The following is a 15,194-nucleotide window of genomic DNA, read 5'->3' on the forward strand; positions in this document are numbered from 1 at the left end:
GTCAGCATGGACGAGTTGGGCGAAGGGTCTTTTTCCATGCTGTACAGCTCTATGACACTGCTCTGTCAAACCTAGTGTATGCAGATTGTCATCAGTCCTCCATTGGTAACATTAAATTCTCTCCCAAGAAGTCCTCTCCCACAGCTCTCTTTTCCTTAAGAGGCTTCCAAAAAAACCTACATCTTTATCCTAATATCTCTATGTGGCTCAGTCTGAAATTTGGTTTTTGAGAATGCTCCTGTGAAACACCTTGGGATGTAATACCACATTAAAGACATTATCATAAATGCAGGTCGAGGTTGTGGTTTTTAGCTGCTGCCTTCTCATCCCACCGTAGGTCACTTGCTTTTGGGTTGTATGTGGGATATGGGCACTGCTGGCTGGGCCAGCATTACTTGACCATCCCTTAAACTGCGAAAATTCCGAGGGCTATTTGAAGGTAGTTACGAATCAGCCACATTGCTGTAGGTTTGGAGTCACATGTAGGCTGTCAGAGCCCTTGCCCTGAAGGGAGGAGGGGTTGACTAGGCCTGTGCTCAGTAGAGTTTAGAAGAACGAGAGGGGACTCTATTGAAACATGCAAGATTCTGAAATGTAAACACAGGGTAGAACCTGAAGGACATTTGGGAAACCAGATTGGTTTTCGCAACGATTGATATCTTTGAGCTGTCTTTGAATTCCAGATGTTTTCCTCTTCCACTGGGCTCAGATTCCACCATCTGCCATTGGTGGCATTTGTTTCGTCCTGAGAGCATGAGGTTCTGGATTGCTAGTGATATTATCGCTACACTGCCCCCCGTTGGTAAGGCCATGAGTAAAGAGACATTGGAGTGTTTTGAACAGGCCTGCAAATCAGGGGGTCCTGGATTATGAATGTTTCTCGCTGAATAGTGAAGAAGATTGACACATTGTCCTCCATTTAAATAGCTGGTTTCTATCACAAATTATTACCAAATATAAGTCATGTTATATTCACTTCAAAAGTTTAATCTGGGGACTGTGTTCAGTGTGGACCCCATTCCTACAGGCTGCGCAAGGGAGGGGGTGCAGAGGAGGTTCACTAGGTTGATTCTGAAGTTGAGAGGATTGGCTTAGGAGGAGGGATTAAGCAGACTAGGACTATACTCATTGGAATTTAGAAGAATGAGGGGGGATATTATCGAAACATAAAACGATGAAGGGAATCGATAAGATAGAAGCAGGGAGATTGTTTCCACTGAAACTAGAACTGGGGGCATCGCCTCAAAAATACGGGGGAGCAAATTTAGGACTGACCTGAGGAGGAACTTATTCATCCAAAGGGTTATGGATTTGTAGAGTTCCCTGTCTAGTGAAGCAGTTCAGGCTACCTCGTTGAATGTTTTTAAGGCAAAGATAGATTTGTGAACAGTAAAGGAATTAACACTGAGAGGGTGGGTAGTGGAGCTGAGACCAGCCATGATCTTATTGAATGGCAGAGCAGCTGGATGGGCCAAATGGCCTACTCCTGCTCCTATTTCTTATATTCTTATGTGCCATGCTCCATATCTTGCCTGCCTGACACCAGGTGAGGGCAGGATTAACCTGGTGGCTGGAACCCACTCCTGCAGTTGAATAGATTATGTCTTTAAAGCATGTACTGAAGTGAGAGACTGAAGGCCAGCCCTGGTGGCACTGTGCCTTAGTATTTGAATGTGGCTGCTCTTTGTTAACCTGTGCTGAGAGTTTCGATACTTATTACGATAATTAAATACCCCTTCTGTCGACATCCTGCGGGCAACCCCAGACTGGAACAGAAACCGGTTACGTACTGTGGTTAAAAGAGCAGGTGGAAATCGTGTGAGGAGTGACTCACCTCCTGACCTTCCAGAGTTCGGCCAACCTCTTGGAGGTAGAGGTCTGCTGTGTTTTTAAAATTCTCTCCACTTGCTTCACACCTCGTCCATCATCTGAAACATTCACTCCCTCCACCATCTACGCTCAGTAGCAACAATGTGTACCATCTACAAGAAATACACCGAGTCTCCTGAGATAGCACCTTCCAAACTTCTGACCTTCACCATCTCAAAGGGACAAGGGCATCAGATATATGGGAACACCACTGCCTTCTGTGCTGTTCCCCTCAGGCTACACATCATCCTGATTAGGAATAATATCTCCGATCCTTCATTGTTGCTAGGTCAATCCAGGGACTTTCTTCCTAACAATGTTGTGGGGTCACCACATGGAATGTAACAAATCACAAAGGGAACTCATCACTATCTTCTCTGGGGTAATTAGGGATGGATCTTACAATGCTTAAGAATGGATTTTTAAAAAAAAGGTTCTGGCTGATCTACATAAAGAACCTTCGCTTCTGTCAGAAGAGTAAGAAGCATTAACTCAAAACTGAAACATGTTCTTTGCTCCTTGCAGATCTTAAGCCTGAGCTGCAGTTAGTCACACAGCACTGTGAATCGGCACAGCCCACAGTTGGTGTACTGACACTTAAAATACTTAACATCGCTCTTAAAATAGTTCAGATAGAATGTGCTCAGTGTCCAGTAACATCTTCAGCAAAGTTCACCAACAATATTCAGAGACCTGTATAATCTGTGTGTCTGTCGCAGTTGATGTTGCATGTTGCTTGATGACTCTGTATAATCAGCATGTGTTGTGGTCCTGGACTGTAAAATATAATGAATAAACCTCATGGATTATCAATGCTGTCTGTTTGAAAGAGCTTCTGAAACTTGCTGATCCTCATCTTGCTCAATTATTCTTCATTCATCAGTAACTCCAAGACTTCATCCAGCAATCCCTCAGCCCTTGGTCCCTCTCTATAACTTGTTAACCATTTGTTAGCTCGTTCCTTCAGACCTGCTTAAAGCAGTCAACTCGAAGCTTGCCTTCTGTCCCTTCACCCTCCTGTAACCTTTTTCCCACTTTTACAATCACTCTTTTCTCCCCTTCCTCCTCTCTCATGGCCTTTCTCTCTCCCTCTCTTTGTTTTACCTTCTGTCTTTCTCTTCCCTTCTCCTTTCCCTCGTCCCAGCTCTCCGACTCATCCGTTGCCATCTATCTTCTCCATAAGATGTAGGAGCAGCAGGAGGCCATTAAGTCTCTTCCATCATTCTCTGATAATTCTCATGCCCACTTTCCTGCCTTTTCCCCATGGCTGTTGATTCCCTGACTGATTAAATAATCTGTTTGCACGTCCCATCTCTCACACTCACTCTCTGCCTCTGTCTTATCCCCTTCCCTACTCGTTCTCTTTCTGCCTATCTCAGCTCTGTCATGTTATGCTACCCAGATCTTGAGTAAGTTGGTGACTGTTAGTGCATTAAGGCAAAGGTCCTGAAGTTATAAGGAATGTCCTTGGGACAGAATCTGGGATGGAATAGAAATTGAATCAACCCTTCCCGAACTTGCCCCTGGGGATGCTAAGCTCAGACTCTAATGAACATTTTGAGTGGAGACATGCTATTGACACAGTTGGAGCCCCCTTTGAAGCTGAAAGTTAAAGGAAATTCAAGCAGCACGGTAAGATGTTTTGCAGATGATACAGCGCTCACATGTTATCTCTTTAACCCACATTATCTTCAATTCAAGAAGTAAATTTACTTTGTTATTGTTCACGGCGCTGAGTGTGCATTATCATCTCTTCATATAAGTACTGCTCCTGGAGGTAGCACGGTGGCTCAGTGGTAAGCATTGCTGCTTCATGGCACTTGGGACCTGGGTTCAATTCCCACCTCAGGCGATTGTCTTTGTGGGGTTTGCCCATTCTCCCTGTGTCTGCGTGAGTTTGCTCCGGTTTCCTCCCACAGTCCAAAGATGGGCATTGGCCGTGCTAATCTCTACCCAGTTTGGGTTTTTTATTTTGCCCTAGAATGTTTCTGTGAAGACCCAGGGAATGTTTACTTCCCTTGTGGGCGGAGTTGAGTTTTGTCGAACAGGAATTGCCACATGTGCAACTGTATTATCCCCATTTTTACACATTCCAGGACACTTGCTGAGATGTTGTTCAGGTGGAGGGAAGAAGGGAAAAGCAGAGCAAGGAAGGGGGAAGAAAAGCATAATATCGGCAAGTAAACAGAAGGTTTTGTGTTGCCATCAGAGGACTTGCCTATGACTGCTGCAGGCAGAGCGAGAGAGACTTGACCAACTCACCCACAATCTCCCCCTCCCCCCAACCCCATGAAACAGCACCCCACCTCTGTACTCGGCTGTTGTGAAAGCAGGGCTGTGCACCTGCAAGTCTGTATAAAGGTCACGTCACACACAAACCTGACACCAGCCCTCAGCCAAATCAGCAAGGGCTGAGATGGTTCTGATAGAACGGGAGGACAGGAGCTCTATTTATAAATATCTGTATTACACGGGGATCAGTCATCCTGCAGCGAAAGCAGGAGCAGAGGGAGTTGAATTCAAAGCAAAACCCAGACATACGACCTGGAATGGTACATTCAATGTACCATTGTTGTGTCCATACAATATTTTGTCCTCAATCACTTTCTGTGGCAGAGAATTCCACAGGCTCCCCACTCTCTGAGTGAAGACATTTATCCTCATCTCATTTCTACACGGCCCAATCATTATTCTTAGACCCTTTGTTCTGGACTCCCCACACATCGGGAATATTCTCTCAGTGTTTCCCCTGTCTAGTCCTGTTAGAATTTTATAGGTTTCTATGTGATATCCCCCTCATTTTACTGCACTCCAGTGAATATGGTCCGAACTGATCCAATCTCCCTGCCATCCCAGGAGTCAGTGTGCTAAACCGTTGCTTCACTCCCTCCATAGCCAGAACCTGCACAGATTTCCAGCTTTAGAGATGCCGACATTGGACTGGGGTGGACAAAGTTAAAAATTGCACAACACCAGGTTATAGACCAAAAGATTTATTTGGAAGCACTAGCTTTCGGAGCATTGCTCCTTCATCAGAACTGAAACCAACATGTTCATTCTAAAAGATGAGAGACTTAACAAACAATCCGGGTCTTTTTCAATATATAATTTCAGTTGCATGACACTAAACTTTTGCTATAAATCCTGTGTCTTATGATCTTATACTCCACAACTACCTCATGAGGGAGCAGTGCTCCGAAAACTAGTGCTTCGGACTATAACCTGGTGTGTGATTTTTAACTTTGTATAGATTTCCAGAGCAGAGTCACAGATTTTGATGAGCTTTTGTACGAAACATATGCCAATTGAAAAGGTGTAGTCATTTAAATCAAAATTTCATTTTGCATTTTGGGATTGCTCAGTGATTAGTACTGCTGCCTCACATCACCAGGTTTGATTCTACCCTCGGATAGTTTGCACATTCTCTGCATTTCTGTGTGGGTTTCCTCTGGGTACTCCAGTTTCCTCCCACAATCCAAAGATGCGCAGGTTAGGTAGATTGGCCATGCTAGATTACCCACAGTATCCAGGGACAGTAAGTTAGGTGGATTGGCAGTGCTAAATTGCCCATAGTGCCCAGGAACAGTAGGTTAGGTGGATTAGCCATGCTAACTTGCCCATAGTGTCCAAAGATGTGCAAGCTAGATGAATTAGCCATGGGAAATGCATCATTATAGGGATGGGCAGGAAGTTGGTATGGGTGGATACTAACACTGGCCACTGGGAACAGCCAGCTAACTGTGTCCAAGTGCTTGGACTGGTATTGGAGGCTGTCCTCGATTTAGTGACGACTTGATTGGGGCTTGCTGAGAAGCTTCCTGGCATTGTGTCAGCACCGAACGCCAGTGGCAGGACAGCAGTGATATAAGCCTGGTATCCCCAGCTGAAGGGCAAGGTGCAACAAGGCAAGGCAGGGATGCTGTGAGCATCCAGGAGGGCTCAAAGCGAGCGAGTGTTCAGAGGGATAAACTAGAATGGAAATGCAGCTTATTCCAGTCCCTGAGCTGGGTGTGTGTCCCTGAGCACACAGTGTACTCGCTGCAGCATTACAATGAAGTTTATTTGCTTCGGTCCCCTGTGGTGCAGCAATGAAATACACAAATGTCCTGTAAGAGGACCGGGGAGCATAGTTTTCCCAGCACACTCTCACCTCGCAATCAGAAGGTTGTTACTTCACAAACACACTCTAGAAATGTGAGTGCAGTGTTTCTAAGCTGGTGTTTCTCCAGTACTGTGCATACAGAGAGAGACAGCTGCACTCCCCATGGTGTGATGAAACAATGCTATAAGAAATTCAGCTCCTTCTGATCTGTCTGAGAAAAAGCTAAAGGATCCCTTGTCACCGATTTGAAATAGTGCGAGTGCTATCCCCTTGTCGCCATTTACCTCACAACCAATATAGCTAAGACCGATAACCAAGCCATTCTCTCATTCCTCTCTGTGGGAGCTTACTGTGTGCAAATTGGCTGTGGCATTTCCTACATCATGACACTACACTTGAAAAAATTCCTTTGCTTGAAGTGCTGTGGGTGACCAGAGATAGTGAAAGGCACAATATAAATGAAAGTTGCTGCGCTTTTGCCTTTTCATTGCTCTTTCTATGTTGGTGGATTCAATTAAACTGAATAGTCGGACATCATTCATTGCTATCCTACTTAAGCTGCTTAACTAATCTTAGCTCATTGAAAGTCAATGTATAAATAGAAGATGCTTGCATTTGAAGAGTGCAGGAACTGGTGGCTGCTTTTCAGTGTCGAGTTGTTATCTGACAGTGTGCATGTGTCAGGTGCTTTTAATGTTTGAACAGATGTGCAGAGCAGTCACTGCACTTGACAATTATGTTTTTATTCTCTGATTCTCCCGCATAGGTCACACTGTTCAAGGATTTCTTATCTACTTGGTATTTCATTAATACCACGTACGACAGATACTCTTCTGAAGTTGTCTCCTCCTGGAGTGTGTGCAGGGCTTTTTGTTGAATTTGCCTGCTAGAGTGCTGAGTGTGGCTCGTTTTAAGGTGACGTGCTGTTTTAAGAATTGTCCTTGGACCACGTTTTGTACAGAGTCAGTGAAAGATGTCATAGAGATGTACAGCACGGAAACTGACCCTTGGGTCCAACTCGTCCATGCCGACCAGATATCCCAACCCAATCTAGTCCCATCTGCCAGCACCTGGCCCATGTCTCTCCAAACCTTCCTATTCATATACCCATCCAAATGCCTTTTAAATGTTGCAATTGTACCAGCCTCCACCACTTCCTCTGGCAGCTCATCCCTACACATACCACCCTCTGAGTGAAAATATTGCCTCTTAGGTCTCTTTTATATCTTTCCCCTCTCACCCTAAACCTATGCCCTATAGTTCTGGACTCCCCCACCCCAGGGAAAAGACTTTGTCTATTTACCCTATCCATGCCCCTCATGATTTTGTAAACTTTTATAAGGTCACCCCTCAGCCTCAAATTCTCCAGGGAAAACAGCCATAGCCATTTAACCTCTCCCTACAACTCAAATCCTCCTGTCTAACCCCCTTCACTTGTCACTCTGTGCTCCCCTCTTTCAAGATATTTCTACAACATTGGTGGGGGTCTCCCTCAGTGTGTCATCTTACTACTTGAGAAAGAAAGTCAGAGAACTAGACATGGACATTTGAGTAATGTGCAGTATTCTGTGTCTGTCTTATGTAGTTGTTGGTTTGCATTCCAGACATAACCCAGTCTTCCTCAGATTGATGGTGCATGCAGTAATCGATGGAACCCAACAAAATTAGGGCCGTGCTGAGGAAGTGGGATCCATCACCCATTACACAATCAAGTTCTTTGACATGGAAATTACCTCCAAAAAAAATGTGGCAGACTGGAAGGAAGCAATGAAATGAGTGAATTCCCTCACATTGTTGACGTATTGCCGATGCTGTAGGAATGGTTTCTCCTGAGGGAAGCGTTTTCTTCAACACTAAGGGCGGCACAGTGGCTCAGTGTTTACCATTGCTGCCTCACAGCACCAGTGATGTGGGTTCAATTCCATCCTCGGGTGACTGTGGAGTTTATACATTGTGCAGGTTTCCTGCAGATGTTCTTGTTTCCTCCCACAATCCAAAGGTGTGCAGGTTAGGAGGATTGGCTGCGCTAAATCACCCATTGTGTCCAGTGATGTGTAGGCCAGGTGTTTAGCCAAGAGAAATATGGGGGGGTGCGGGGTGGGGGGAGGAAGTCTGGTTTGATTGCTCTCTGAGAGGTTGGTGTGGACCTGATGGGCTGAATGGCCTGCTTCCACACTGTAGGGATTATGTCATTCTAAGATGCTGTAAGCTTTCATTGCTCACAACTGAGCAAGATTCCTGTGACCGTTTCCACCTGCAATGGCTGGGCCTTCGTCAGCTCAAGTCTGGAATCTCTGGAGTTGGCTCCCTACAATGAATCAAATAGAAGGGATATAGAACAAGACTGGGGTTGTGGGGCTCAACCACACGCTAGCCATTATCTAACTGAATGATAAAAGAGACTGAGCTAAATTATCCCCTCTTGGGTTCTATACTTACAGCTTTCCTCAAAAATGAGAGCTTTGGCCAAGCATTCAGTCACATGTCCTAATATTTCCATATATACTGCAGTGCCAAAATATTGTTTGATAATGGTCCTGTGAAGCACCCTGGGATGTTTTACCATCTTAAAGGCGCTCCACAAATTCAAATTGTTCTTGGATAAAACAGTTGCCTTATTCCTCTTTGCAGCCGACAACTGGTAACTTGTTCCCGATTTCGAAGACTCCATTAGGGGGAACATATCTAACCTAGTTCGATAAAACAAAGATCTGTGGGTGCTGGAAATCTGAAACAAAAAACAGAAATTACTGGAGAAACTCAACAGGTCTGGCAGCATCTATGGAGAGAGAAACAGAATTAAAGTTTTAAGTCCAGTGACTCTTTTTCCGATCTGTTTTACTGTTTTTGTGAATGAGTTAAATGTTGGAATCACCTTACAGCCTAGCTCTTCCCAGCCAGACCATCCACCTATGTGACAGTTAGTTAACTCCGAAAAATCTCAATAAATTCTCCTCAAAGTCCAGGATTTGGCAAAATGAGAAATGGTCGTTCCCTGAAGCTATAGTCGTAACCTGGAAATGTGTCACAGACTGGAATCCATTTGAAGCAAATTAAATACATAATTGTATCTGCTAGAGACTATAAGGCCTGAGACACACCTACAGAAACATAGAAATGACTGCTTGATTCAGTAGGCCATTCAGCCCAACAAGGAGTAGAAAGTGAGGACTACAGATGCTGAAGATCAGAGTTGAGAGAGTGTGGTGCAGGTCAGGCAGCATCCGGGGAGCAGGAAAATCGAGCATAAGCCCTGATAAAGTGCTTCTGCCTGAAACGTTGACTCTCCTGCTCCTCGGGTGCTGCCTGACCTGCTGTGCTTTTCGAGCACCACACACTTAATTCAGCCCATCAAGTCTGCTGTGCCATTCAGTGAGATAGAACATCGGACTGAACAGCACAGGAACAGGCCCTTCGGCCCACAATGTTGTGCCAAACATGACATCAAATGAAACTAATGCCTGCCCTTGGTCCATATCTCCCATTCCTTGCATATTCATGTACTTACCTAAAAGGCCCTTAAGTGTCCCCATCATATCTGGCTCCACCCCCACCCCTGCAGCACTTTCCAAACTCTTACCACTCTATGTATTAAAAACTTGTCTGTCTCATTTCCTTTAAACTTTCCCCTCTCTCACCTTACCATGCTGATCTGATCCCCAACTCCTATTCCCTCCCTTTTCCCCACAACCCTTCACCCATTAAAAATCTATCTTATTCTCGAATATACTCTACATCCCTCTCTGACTCTCCATCTCATCTCCTTCTTAAACGTGCAACTCTTTATCCCGAGATTAGTCCTGGACTCTCCCACAAGGACAATCAGTTTTTCCATATCTACCCTGCCCCAAGAAGTGACTACTAGACAGTCCAGGACTCAAAGTCGGGTTAGCACCTCAAAATCATTTCTTTGTTTTGCTTTGAATTTATTTTGATGTGGGTTACAGTTGGATTTCTGTCCCATCTCGCGAGGTGCCAGTCACCAGTGGGGGTGTTCCACAATACAGCACACACAGGAAAAAAAAATCAAAGCCATAGCCCTCAGTCCCCCTGACTTCCTGCTGCAGCTTGTTTATGTCCCTCCAACATGGGCAAACTCATCATCGTCCTGGGACGTTTCTCCAAGGATGGAAACACAAGACACAAAGGGAAGGGATAGGGTCTGTGGCGATGAGGCACAAAAGAACCACAGAGATTTGGCACCTCGTCACACAGAATATTGTATATATAAGAAAATCTCTCTTGCTGGTTTTGTGCGTGGAGCCAAGAACAAGCTGAGCTCAGAAGGACCTAGTTACATCTTTTGAAGTGAATAATTATATCAGTCGTGCTTACAACTCAAGCAGCGTTGTTGACCTTTTGCTGTAATAATTGAGATGTCTTGGTTTCATAATAAGACACGCAGAGAGAAACAGCTCATTCTCTCCACTATGTGGAATCCACTTCCGTGCACAGAATTAAAATAAAATGACGCACCGTCTCCTCTGAGATGCCCAGGAAAAGGAGGGGCCATCAAACAATTGATGCAAAGGGGTTGCTATTGTGGAAGTCTCTGGATTAGTGGTGCTGGAAGAGCACAGCAGTTCAGGCAGCATCCGAAGTGCAGCGAAATCGACGTTTCGGGCAAAAGCCCTTCATCAGGAATAAAGGCAGTGAGCCTGAAGCGTGGAGAGATAAGCTAGAGGAGGGTGGGGGTGGTCTCGTTGATTGAAGAGGAAACAAAGCAACCAATTTACGGGCAGCCAGGTTTCACAGGCAGTAAGGTGATCGCTAACCGTGCTCATCAGAGTGGTTCTCTCATTTCTTGCTTGGAGAACTGCTCAGTTTTTCTGCTAGCTTAATCAGCCAGTAGTCAGACCCCTTGGCATCATGATAGCCCACAAACCCACCAATACGCTAAAACAGCAGCTCATGAACTTGAAGGATCCCATTCAGACAACAAGCAAAACTAAAGTCATTTACAAAATACTGTGCAAGGGCTGTAACAAACACTACATTGGACAAAGAGGCAGAAAACTAGCCACCAGGATACATGAGCATCAACTAGCGACAAAAAGACATGACTCACTCTCACTAGTATCCTCACAAACGGATGAGGAAGGACACCACTGAGACAACACATCCATCCTCGGACAAACCAAACAGGGACACGTACGAACATTCCTAGAAGCATGGCATTCCACCCGGAACTCTATCAACAAACACATTGACTAGGACCCAATTTACCACCCTGAGAAAAAGAACAGGAAATGATATCATCACCGGAAATGATATCTCCAACCCAAAGAAACCCAAACATATAAATAGAAAGCAGGAATCATCAGCAATGCTTTGTCCAGAGGCTCACTGAAGATGTTACCTAGTATGGTGACAAAACCTCTGAAAATGAACCTTCCAGCTCAGCGAGCAAATCTACATCCATTACGACCTACTGCCCCATACCCTTTGACTCCCTTTTCAATCAAGAATCTAGATTTGCCTCAAAGGTATTCAATGTCTCAGTGGTTAGCACTGTTGCCTCACTGCATCAGGGACCCGGGTTCGATTCCAACCTTGAGCAACAGTCTGTGTGGAGTTAACAAATTCCCCCTCTGCCGTGTCTGCGTGGATTTCCTCTGAGTGCTCAGGTTTTCACCCACAGTCTAAAGATCTGCAGGTTAGGTGAATTGGCTATGCTAATTGCCCTTGGTGTCCAGGGATGTGCAGGCTAGGTGGATTAGCTATGAGAAAATGCAAAGTTGGAGGTATAGGATGGGGGGAGTGGGCCTGTGGGTAGGGATGCTCTTCAGAAGGTCAGTGCAAAATTGGCTGTAGAAGTATATTTAGAGACAAATCAGGAGGGCAAAAAGTGGACAAGAGATAGCCTTGACAGCAAGGAGAATCCAAAGAGATTCTACAAATACATTAAGGACAAAAGAGTAACTAGGGAGAGAAAAGGGACCTTTGGAGAACACCAGGACCATCTTTGTGTGGAACCACAGGAGATGAGTCAGTTACTAAACAAATTATGCATCGATATTTACTTCAGAGAAGGAAATGGAGGCTTGAGAACTTGGCAAAATAAATAGTGATGTCTTGAAAAGTGTTCGTATCACATTAGAGGAGGTGCTGCAGGTCTTAAAACACATAAAGGTAGAACTCTGTGGGAGACCAGGGAAGAGATTGCTGGGCCCCTTGTTGAGGTATTTGTATCACTGATGCGTGAAGTGCTGGAACACTGGAGGTTGGGTAACATGGTGCCATTATTTCAGAAAGGTGGTAAGGTAAAGCCAGCGAACCAAGGACTGGTGAGTCTGACCACGATGGTGGGTGAGTTGTTGGAGGGAATCCTGGATTAATATGTATTTGGAAAGGCATGGACTGATTAGGGATAGTCAACATGGCTTTGTGTGTAGAGAATCATGTCTCACTAACTTGATTGAACTTTTTGAAAATGGACTTCAGCAAGGCATTCAACAAATTTCCACATGGTAAACTAGTTAGCAAGGTTAGATCACATGGAATCAAGAGGGAGCTAGATGACCAGCGCTGTACTGCAAGGATCGATGCTGGGTTCACTGCTTTTCATCATTTACATAAATGATTTGGATATGGACATTGGAGGTATGGTTAGTAAGTTTGCAGATGATATCAAAATTGATGGTGTAGCGGACAGTGAAAAAGATTACCTCAGAGTACAATGGGGTTATGATCAGATGGGCCAGTGGGCTGAGGAACGGCGGGTGGAGTTTAATTTATAAAACGTGACGTGTTGTGTTTTGGTCAGGCAAACCAGGGCAGGACTCATACAGTTAATGGTAGGGCCCTATGGAGTGTTGACAAACAAAAAGACCTGGGAGTGCAGGAGCATAGTTCCTTGAAAGTGGAGTCGCAGGTAGATGAAATGGTAAAGAAAGTGTTTGGCACGCTTACTTTTATTGTTCAATGTATTGAGCATTGCGGCTATACACAACATTGGTGAGGCCGCTTGTAGAATATTGTGTTAAATTCTGGTCTCCCTGTTATAGGAAAGTTGTTGTTAAACTTGAAAGAGTTCAGAAAAGATTTACAAGGACGCTACTGGAATGGGAGGATTTGAGTCATAGGGAGATACTGAATTGGCTGGGGCTGTTTTCCCTGGAGTATCAGAGGCTGAGGGGTGACATTATAGAGGTTTATAAAATCATGAAGGGCATGGATAGGATAAATAGTGAAGATCTTTTTCCCAGGTTAGGAGATTTCAAAGCAAGATGGCATAGGTTTAAGGTGAGAGGGGATAAGTTTCAAAAGGATGTGAGGAGTAACTTTTTCACACAGAGGATGGTATGTGTATGGATTGAGCTGCCAGAGGAAGTGGTGGAGGCTGGTACAATTACAATGTTTAAAAGTCATCTGGATGGGTATGCGACTAGGAAAGGTCAAGAGCGATATGGGCCAAGAGCTGGCAAATGGGACTAGGCCAGATTAAGTTGCCTGGTGGGTATGGACAGGTTGCACTGAAGGGTCTGTTACTGTGTTATACAACTCAGAGTCACATTCACTGTTTTCCAGTCTGATGGAACCTTTCCAGAATCTAGACAATTTTGGAAAAGTTAAACTATTGATTAACCGAGTGGGCAAAAAAATGGTAAATGGAAAAATCAATACTTGTCCATTTTGAAATAGTTTTTAAGCTATCGAGAGAATCAGACTAACAGGAGCAAAAATATTACCTGATCCACCTGTAGTGGTGGAGGTAATGAGAAGGTATAGAGTTGGGTAGTACTTTTGAAATTTATATTTCGATATTCTGAACAGTGGGCTGTTTGGTTCTTGAGCCCATCACACCTGCAACCTAACTCCACATGCCCACCTTTGCCCTATATCCCTTAAGAATTTGTTCACAAATATCTATTAATCTCAAACGTAATTTTAACAATTGACCTTGCATTACAAAGGAGAATTCCAAACTTGTGTCGAATTGTTTCCTAACTCCACTCCTGAATAATCAGGCCATAATTATTTGACTACACATCTAGATTCCCCCAACTAGTAAAAATAATTTATTTAATAAGAGCAAAACACTGCTGCTGCCCAAATCAGAAATAAAGCCAGAAACAGATACGTACATTTCTCTGACCCCGTCTGTTGCTCCAGCAGACCGCACCACACACACCCTTTGTCAATGCACAGACCTATGAGATTTCAACCTCTCTTCAGTTCCAAACTAGAGTCATATTGGTCTCAAAAGGTGAACTTTTCTCTCTGCACAGATGCTGCATGACCTGCTGAGTTTCTCCAATGAAAATTGTGTCTCCAAATTATTCGTTCCCATCAATAACTTGAAAAGTTTGACCAAATCACCCCTTCACCTTCAAAATTTCAAAAAATATGAACCTAATTTGTGCAATCTCTCCTTGTAAATTAACCTGTTGAGGCCAGGTTGCATCCAGGTACATCTCTAAAATATTCGTAACAGCATCAGGGAGCCAGGTTCGATTCCAGCCTCGGGCGACTGACTGTGTGGAGTTTGCACATTCTCCCCGTGTCTGCGTGGGTTTCCTCTGGGTGCTCCGGTTTCCTTCCACAGTCCAAAGATGTGCAAGTTAGGTGATTTGCCATGTTAAATTGCCCATAATGTCCATGGATGTGTAGGCTAGGTGGAATAGCCATGGGAAATGCAGGGTTACGTGGATAGAATAGGGGGGTGAGTCTGAGTGGGATGCTTTTCAGGGGGTCGGTGTGGCTTTGTTGGGCCGAATGGCCTGCTTCCATACTGTAGGGATTCTATGATTCTATGAAGGTATGGTACCCACACTGAATGCATCTCTGTTTGTGGCTTCAATTATAGGGAAGATGATGGCCTAGTGGTATTATCACCAGACTTCTTGTTCCATAGATGCAGCTAATGTTCTGGGACCAATGTTCAAATCCTTCCATAGCAGATGGTGGAGTTTGAATTCAATACAAATCAGTAATTAAAAGCCTAATGACTGTTGTTGATTTTTGGGGGGGAGAAACCCCATCAGGGTCACTAATGTCCTTTAGGGAAGGAAACTGCCATCCTCACCCGGTCTGGCCTACATGTGACTCCAGATCCACAGCAATGTGATTGACTCTTAAGTGTCCTCTGGGCAATTAGGGATGAGTAATAAATACTGGCCTAGCCAGTGACACCCAGATCCTGTGAATGAGTATAAAAACATCTCACCAGGTCATTGTAAAGAAATGGTGCAACTTGTACCCTACACTCCTAATTCTAGCT

Source organism: Hemiscyllium ocellatum, chromosome 22 (genome assembly GCF_020745735.1).
Source record: "Hemiscyllium ocellatum isolate sHemOce1 chromosome 22, sHemOce1.pat.X.cur, whole genome shotgun sequence".
Lineage (NCBI taxonomy): Eukaryota > Metazoa > Chordata > Chondrichthyes > Orectolobiformes > Hemiscylliidae > Hemiscyllium > Hemiscyllium ocellatum.